The following is an 8,340-nucleotide window of genomic DNA, read 5'->3' on the forward strand; positions in this document are numbered from 1 at the left end:
AGATGACCATCCAACCTCTCCTTAAAAACCTCCAAGGAAGGAGAGTCCACCACCTTCTGAGAGAGTTTGTTCCACTGTTGAACCTTCAGAAAGTTCTTCCGGGTGCTAACTCAAAATAATAATAATAATAATAATAATAATAATAATAATAATAACAACAACAACAATAACAACAACAACAACAACAACAATAATAATAATAATAATAAATACCCCGCCCTCCCCAGTCAAAACCGGGCTCAGGGCGGCTCACACCAATAAAATTACAATAAAACATAAAAAGCAATTAAAATACAGGTTAAAATACAATATTAAAATTTAAAATGCAGCCTCATTTTAAGTAGTCCATAAATCCAAGCCATGAGGGAGGAAAACACAGGGGTCAGACTAAGTCCAACCCAAAAGCCAGGCGGAACAGCTCTGTCTTGCAGGCCCTGCGGAAAGATGACAAATCCCACAGGGCCCTGGTCTCCTGGGAAAGAGCGTTCCACCAAGTTGGGGCCAATATTGAAAAGGCCCTGGCCCTAGTAGAGGCCAATATTGCCACCTTATGGCTTGGGATCTCCAGAGTATTGTTGCTTGTGGACCTTAAGGTCCTCCGCGGGGCATACCAGGAGAGGCGGTCCCGTAGGTACGAGGGTCTCCCTCTTCCATGTGACAGCCCTTGAGTCTCGCAGGCAGCAGGGGCATGAGTGACTGCTGCCACAGAGGGAGCAAGAGGCGAAAGGGCTTCTCCTCCCCTCTCTGGTGGCAGTAGTGGCGGCTGTTCAATGGCGTCTCTTTCCCTCGCTCCCGCTGGGCTGGTTCTCTCCTTCAAATGCCAGAAAGCAACCCAATGAGGACTGGGCATGCTCAGTAGCCATAGTATGCTGACCGACTGGGTGTGGGTAACGGAATGCAATGTCCTGGAAAAGGGTATGGCTGGCTGAAACGTCGTGCATTTCGTTGTGGTGAGCCCCACTTACAATACGTGCTAAGAATAAAATCCAACGCTCCCTCCCTGTTTTCTGAAAAGGCCTTTAATTTCCTGTCTCATGCCACATTTCAGTTCCAATGAGTTTGGGTGAAATTGCTGGAAGGAGGAGACGAGGCGCTCCTAATCTTCCCTAATAGCCATACCTAATAATTATTAAATATGTTATTTGTAAAGCGCCTTGAAGATGAAATACTTTATAGAAGCGTGATTACTATTTACAGGCATGCTTAGCCTGATCAAATGGAGTTGAAAGGTGTTTCTTCTGACAGGAAGGGAAGTCTCAAGAGGGCTTCTTTTTATATGCCTTTCTTCTTCTTAACATATTTCAAAAATGTTTTGGGGGAGAATGTTTATGGGCAAATGGCAACTTTCCATAAAATCAAAGGGAAGCAGGCACTTAGAATACCTTAGAGGCTTTTTGGAGGGGGTGCAAATAAAATTAAAAATGACAGCATCTACCTGCCTCCTCCCCCCTTATCAGCATAATCTATCTCTTCCATACATGAGCCAACTTAAAAAACTATTTGCTTTGCAAGAACTTTTTCTACACAAAGCTTTTGTGCGCACACCAAACCTTTAAAGTGTGTTCCAAGCAAATGCTGCCCCCCAAAGAACACTGGGAACTGTACTTCAGCCCCATCACAGAGCTACAATTCCCAGCATCCTTAGGAAACTAGAGTTCCCAGGATTCCTAGTGGCGGTGATGAAAATGTGCTTCAAAGGTATAGCAGGTACCCAGCCTGAGCTGTAGCATTTGTTATTAGCATTTCCAAACAAAATGCAAAGTAAAAAAGGTAAAGGGACCCCTGACCATAAGGTCCAGTCATGACCGACTCTGGGGTTGCGCGCTCATATCGCATTATTGGCCGAGGGAGCCAGCGTAGAGCTTCCAGGTCATGTGGCCAGCATGACAAAGCTGCTTCTGGCGAACCAGAGCAGCACACGGAAATGCCGTTTACCTTCCCGCTGTAGCGGTCCCTATCTATCTACTTGCACTTTGATGTGCTTTCGAACTGCTAGGTTGGCAGGAGCTGGGACCGAGCAATGGGAGCACACCCCATCGCAGGGATTTGAACCGCCGACCTTCTGATTGGCAAGCCCTAGGCTCTGTGGTTTAACCCACAGCGCCACCAGCGTCCCCAAAATGCAAAGTATAAAAACCTAAACAAGAATGTAAGAAGGGACGGGTTAGATCAGACCTATGATCCATCCACCATCTTTTCTGGATGCTACTTAGATGCCTTCAGGAATCCCCTAAGCACAGCAGAAGCTAGTCAGAGTGCGCACACACAGTTGCTCCAGAGAAATTGCACTTCAGTGGCATCCTGCCTCAAAACTTGGGCATTCATGGCTTGTTTTGCTAGATGACATCTCCCCACTGAAAGTGGGGCAAGCATTGCATTAGAATCACTTCCTATGTCAGCGTTTCTTTATGAATTAAGTCTATTCTCCACTTTCTGAGCAACAGGTCCTAAAAAGCAATTTACTTTTTAAAATATGATAGCGTCCTCTTAACCTTTCCCCCCTCTGGTGCTTGAAAAGCAAATAGTTCTGCTCCAAACATGGACTCATTCCAGTTTAGATTAATCCCTCTACAAAAGAAGCTGATTCGTTACCGTTCTGTTCATAGCTAACTTTAAATTCATCTAAATACGAGTGGCAAATCCAGAGAGTTCTCTGTGAAGAAGGATTCATTGCTAAACTACTCTGAGAATTGGGAATAGGAGCCCCCTAACAACTCTCAGCACCTCTGACAAACTACAGCTTCCAGAATACTCTGGGGGAAGCCATGGCTATATAAAGTGGCATGGTAAATGCTTTAAATGCATAGTGTGAATTTGGCCGTGGTCTAGCACTCCAGTCAGTGGCTGCTTCAGTTTTTCCTTTGTGAATGTGATATAAGAACACAGCATTCCCTCCGAGGGGAGAATGTTGCATTAAGCCTGGAGTTTCTTTACAGTCTGCACCTTGTTCTGCTGAAGAGGCAAGTGTCTATTCCATTTCAGCTGAAACTGAAAAGTGGCTAGGCTCTTCAGCATGCAGCGGAGACCTTAAATAAACACTTTGGGTCTTCAGCATTTCCCTTCTCCCTCCTATTATTTTCGCTGTGGTCCCAAGAACGCCCTGAAAGTTCATCCAGGAGTTGGACCCTGTTTCAGAACTTCCTTGTCCCTTAGTGCATGTGCTATTAAAGTTATTAACAGCTAATGACCCACAGCTTCTCATCAACTCTGCCTCCATGAGCTCATACCAGTCTAAATAGAGGTAACCTTAAACTGAAAAGAGATTGGGGGGGGGGGGGTATCACCACTATTTATGACTGTCAAGCGGTGATTAATGACCAACCAGCTCAAAATTGCCTTTAATGCCAGCTCAGTATTGTTGCTTGTGGCAGTTAATGAGGTTAGACAGACTTTTTACACGGCACTTTAGCAATGGGTTGCAGGGTGGGGACATGTCCCCTGCAGAGCTTAACACAGCCACCAGATTCCCTGGGCAAAAAGTTAAGAACCTTTGATTTCCCCTTTAAGACAATAGACAGAGAAACCAAGCAACTGCCAAGGGCAGTGCCTGTCCACCTGTTTGAATCCATTTTTTTCCAGCCACACCCCTCCCACACCTTTGTCGCTGGAGCTTGGAGGAAAGGTACCAAGGAAAGGTAAAGAAATAAAATATTGCACCTCTATGCATCAATGTGGGGGCGGGGGGGCAGGGGGAAGTTGCTTTCTGGCCCTCCCTCTGCAGACAGGCTGGAGTCAATAGTGTTAATGAGAATATTTCAAAGACCTTTGAACTTGTCTCGGTTTGTTGGCTCGTAAAAAGTACAGAGTGATTTTTCACTGGCTCCAAAACAGCAAGGTGTGTCTTGGGAGGGGGTAAAAAAAAAAAGTTATTGAAGTGCTGGAAGAGTTGCCTCGGGTGCTGATATGCTACCAGGACAACTTAAAGTTATTGCTACTGGTATATAAAGCCCTGAATAGCTGGAGACCAGGTTACCTCCGGGAACACCTTACCTAGTATAACCCTGGCAGGTCACATAAATCTGCAGGAGAAACATTCTTGGTTGGTGTTGGGTGATGTGATCTGTGATCTTGCCCTTTTTTTGTTTCTTTAGCTTGCAAACCGCCTTGTGTATAGCAATGTGGAGAGGTGGTGTACAAATTAAAAGTGGAATGAAATTATTTCTATTAATTATTATTGTTTATTAAATTTGTATTCCGCCTTCATCCAAAGGGCATGGGAAGAGCATGCAGCATAAAAACACAAAATGAGACCACAAAATACATAACAAAAACAGAACAGTAAGCCCTCCTCTCACAAGCACATTTAAAAGGCCATAGATTGATTAATCAGCCAAAGGCCTGATTATAGAGGAATGTTTTCACCTGGCACCTAAAGATATCCACAAATGGGGAGCCGCTGCAGAAAAAGCCCGTTCTCATGCCCCCACCCTCTGGACCTTTTATGGAGAGGGCACACAAAGAGGCACCTCAGATGACGCTCGCAGGGTCCGGATTGGTTCAAATGAAAAGTTATCATTGATTGCGTTTATTAATTCCTCCCGTGAGGCATCTCAAAGCAATATAAGCTATAATGAAAACAAGTATAAAATAGTTGAACACACACACACACACACACACACACCCTACTTTTCCCCCTGATGGGTCTTGAGGCAGCTACACAGAATCATAGAATTGTAGAGTTGGAAGGGGATTCGAGGGCCATCTAGTCCAACCCCCTGCAATGCTGGAATCTCAGCTAAAGCACCCGTGAAATATGGCCATCCACCCAACCTCTGCTTAAAAATCTCCAAGTAAGGCGAGTCCACCACTTTCTGAAGGAGACTGTTCCACTGTTGAGCAGCTCTTAGAGTCAGAAAGTGCAGGAGAAAACAAGTCTTATGTCTTCATACCTTGACTGTTTTGTTGTTATTGTTGATGATGTTTGACCTATTTGTGTAAAGTGAAACTACACAAGTACAGCAGGCTTCCTGCTGCTGGTGTTTGCCCTCCAACATATGGATGGCATCAAGTATGGGGCAGAGGAATGTGTGGCCATTGCAATGAATCGACTTAAGTAACAATGCAATCCTACTCTCTAGGTCAGGGGTCAGCAAACTTTTTTCTCAGGGGGCCGGTCCACTGCCCTCAGACCTTGTGGGGGGCCGGACTATATTTTGGGGAAAAAATTGAACAAATTCCTATGCCCCACAAATAACCAGAGATGCATTTTAAATAAAAGGACACATTCTACTTATGTAAAAACACGCTAATTCCTGGACCGTCCGCGGGCCAGATTGAGAAGGCGATTGGGCCACCTCTGGCCCCCGGGCCTTAGTTTGGGGACCACTGCTCTAGGTCTCTACTTAAGTAACAATGCAATCCTACTCTCTAGGTCTCTACTGGGTGCTTATTTTGCATTGTTTTTGCTTTGTCTTGTTTAAATATGCCTCTTGTTTTTTGAATTTTAAACCTTTTCCTTTTTTGCTGATTTTAATGTACATTGAGACGCTTGTGTGGCACGTGAATAAAAAATGATAGTGCCCCGAGATAAGTATCAGGAGATGGCACGGCAGCTCAGCTAATGTCTCCTTGTAGATTTCTTTTATTTCTGGAGTTATTACTAATAATATTTACCTTTGCACCACCAGGTCACATCTTGAAGCTGTTAACCATGGATCAGCAGACAGGTTCTGATCTACAGGAGGCCGAAGTCAGTCTCAGCCATGAGCAAGGATTTTTGTTGTTGTTGTTGTTGTTGTTCAAAACCCCTGTTTTCTCCTTCCATTATAGAAATGTGTTTCGTCTTAGCTCAGAGCAATTTCTTAGCTTACAGTTATTAAAACACAAAGGGGCTGAGCCAAGCTCTGTGATTTATGAAACACGTGCTAGATTCATTAAAAACCTTAAAAGATTTAATACATTTTATTGAGGCTTTAAATCTGGGCAAGTATTTAAAAACTTAATGCAGGGCGTATTTCATTCCAGACACCTTTTTTAACACTTATTTTGGAGCTGTAAAATTTGGATTGACAAATATTGCAGATATTTCATTACTCATTTTTATAAATCGCCACAGAATTCTTCTGACAGGTTTGTTGCATGTGTGTGTGTCTAAAGTACACACACATACATACTCAATGAGATTTATATTGTCTAAATATAAAATTATTCTCTTTTATTGACATTTTATAGGTCTTTTTTTCTGTGTTTCTTTATAGTTCCTTCAGCAGCCACACATACACACACAAGACACAATATATTTCTGCATGATCTTACACTCTTATTATTGCTCCTCCATTTGACCAAGCATAGAAAACATATTTTTATTCGTTTTTAATAATCTACAGATTTTTATTTTTTAAAAAAAATTTAGCCATGAAAGAAAAGAGGCTAGGAATTTCTGCCAAAGTCTTCCTATGACACCGCACCTCTGTAGTGACCTCAGATTTGTATCTGTATTAAGATGAGAGGCTCCCTGAGTCACTTACACAATGCATTCCCCGCCTGCGAAGTTACACATGGAGATTTGCACAGATCTGAAATCTAACGGTTTTCACCCCATTCATTAGCACAGAATCACATGCTGAATATTCTCTGTCCTAAGGAACAGATCCCAAAAGGTAACTCAGATTTCAAGGGATGATGAGGCATGCATCTAAGGGGGTGTGTTATTTAAAAGTGAGTACCAGGTATACCCATTTTCTATTTGTAACATTTTTAGCTCACCTCTTCTTTTAAGATCAGAACAGCGTACATGGTCCTTTTTCTTGCCCTCTGTGATCCAATAACCCTGGAATGTAGGGTAGGAGGAGGGATGGTGATTTAGCTTTGTGGCTAGATGGGGATTGGAAGCAGATCTTGGAAGTCAAAGACTCAAACCACTACACCACTCTAGCTCTGGAGAAAATAAAAACTGTACTGGCTACTTTCAAAGAAGTGATATACAAGGATGCTAGCACTGCATTGTTATCACCTGGTAGTTTTTCTCCAACTCACCCTTTCTCCTCTGCTCTCTACGCTCCCGTGAGTTACCTTGCTCCATTGCAGACAAATACCTTTCTCCCTGGCCAATAGACACTTGCACTGATGGGCTTCTCACAGGGCCGGCTCTAGGTAGACCCCCGGTGGCGCAGGGCACCATGGCGCCGGCCCGCCAGGAGGGCGCCGCGAGCTGCGCCCGCCCGCCCACCGCGCTGGGAAACGGGGCGGCGGGGGGCGCCGGAGGGATCTGTTGCTCCACGGCGCCAGGGGCGCTTAAGACGGCCCTGGCTTCTCAAACAGGATTACCTGTCCTACAAAAGAAGGAATAAACGCAACAGGAATAAATGCCTTTGGCACCTGCAGCAGGCGTGTGGTCTGTTCGTCCTGTGGAAGGATGAGAAATTAAAGCTAGATAAACCACTCTACGTCCATCTTTCACGTCTACAGTTACCACAAGCCAAGAAACTTCCAGTGGCTTTCCAGCGGTTCTCGAAGGATGTGGGGCAGGAAAGGATGGCAAGTGTGGAGGGAAGATTCAAGGACAATCAATATTGTATTTGGGGAATGATTCATTATTCTTATTTAGCTGCATTGTTTTATACTTTCTGGGTGTCCCCATGGTCATATTATAAAGTAGTTGTGCTTTATCTTATAAACCAAGTGTTGCTAGTTGTTTTCGTTTGTTTTCCAATGTATTTCTTATTAATTAAAAAAATTGGTGTGGCATGAGCAAATTTTTATTCTGAAAGTGTGGCCTAGAGGAAAAACAGTTTGAGAACCACTGGCTTAGTTGAAATATGATCCTCCAAACTAGCGCTTCGAGAGCCCTTTGAGATTAGAAATGAGCTGTAGGTTCAACATATCCCTCCCTATTCCCCTCCCGCAAATGATTTCACTTACAGTTTGTAGTGTCCCCATATTTTTACGTGGTGACTGACACTTCTCCTATATAATTCCAAGCTGAAGTAGTCAGAACTTCCACTGCCTGGGTATCTTGTCAGAGATTTCCGACAAAAACCTGCTGACATTTATTTATTTTAAATGTGTTTTATTTTCAGTAGCAGATGAAACATGTCGCTGCATTTATATTCAGATTCCAGTACATTACTTTTGCATTTGCATCTGGGTGTTGGCACTGGCAAAATTTTAAGGAAATCCCCCCCGCCCCCCGTGTGAAGCGCTTCCTCTTTTTAGAAAGCGGCCGCCCTTCTTCTCCCTGACTCTGCTCTGAAATCTTACCGCTAATCCTCACTGCCTCGCCCTCTCCGCACCAGCCTTGCCCACCTGGCGCCTCGGACTACAACTCCCATCAGCCTTAGCCAGCTGCTGAGCCCCAAGAGACGCTCTGCGAAAGCGAAACGAAACCTGGCACCGGCTCTC

Source organism: Zootoca vivipara, chromosome 15 (genome assembly GCF_963506605.1).
Source record: "Zootoca vivipara chromosome 15, rZooViv1.1, whole genome shotgun sequence".
NCBI lineage: Eukaryota > Metazoa > Chordata > Lepidosauria > Squamata > Lacertidae > Zootoca > Zootoca vivipara.